Source organism: Sinocyclocheilus rhinocerous, unplaced genomic scaffold (assembly GCF_001515625.1).
Source record: "Sinocyclocheilus rhinocerous isolate Xijiao unplaced genomic scaffold, SAMN03320098_v1.1 scaffold2056, whole genome shotgun sequence".
Lineage (NCBI taxonomy): Eukaryota > Metazoa > Chordata > Actinopteri > Cypriniformes > Cyprinidae > Sinocyclocheilus > Sinocyclocheilus rhinocerous.
This window is the reverse complement of record NW_015626032.1, coordinates 434,615-435,239: the sequence shown is the minus strand read 5'-3', so window position 1 is coordinate 435,239 and position 625 is coordinate 434,615. Positions and strand designations below refer to the sequence as shown.

Genomic DNA, 625 nt, shown 5'->3' with positions numbered 1-625 from the left:
TCTATGCACAATCAGCTTGTAACACTCCAAAGAGAAAGGAAAACTTGAAATCGCATCATATGACCCCTTTAAAAAATTTATTACAAGTATTTATTTATAAATAAAATAAATAATTGTATTATATTTATTTTGTTTTGTACTTATTTTAAAAACAAATTATATTTAAAAATATTGACTCAAAGTACTCAAAGTAAAATTGTGTGTTTGTGTATATATAAATTCAATAGTCAGTAATTTACGTAAATAACAAGGTAATTTTAATTTATATTATGGTAAAAATACATTGTCAATACATTTTGAATATGTAAAAAGTGAATTTCAAAGAAAAAGCTCTCACTGAAATTCTCTTAGTCTCTGGTTCTGCAATGACACCTGATGTCTTGAGGTCGAAATCTCCAATGCTGCGTGTCATGGCCAGTCTGCCATTGACGTGCGGTTGACCAAAACTATTCCATGTAATAAAACCTCCAGTCTTGCGTATCCTTCAGAAACAAACACATGGTGTTTAAAAGACATGCACTCACAGTGTCTCAATCTGCTTGGAGCACTTAGGCTAACTGTACCTCTCTTTTTCATCCTTTCTCTCAGGCATGTGATCCACAGTGAGTTTGAGGGCCTTTGCCTT

General features: G+C 32.2%; 1 protein-coding gene across 1 annotated transcript in view; it reads right to left on the bottom strand.

Moving 5' to 3' along the window:
• The window catches only part of LOC107706815 (protein phosphatase 1K, mitochondrial-like), an 8,308-nt gene that overhangs the window by 1,637 nt on the left and 6,046 nt on the right, over positions 1-625 (bottom strand). The gene's annotated exons all lie outside the window — the stretch shown is intronic.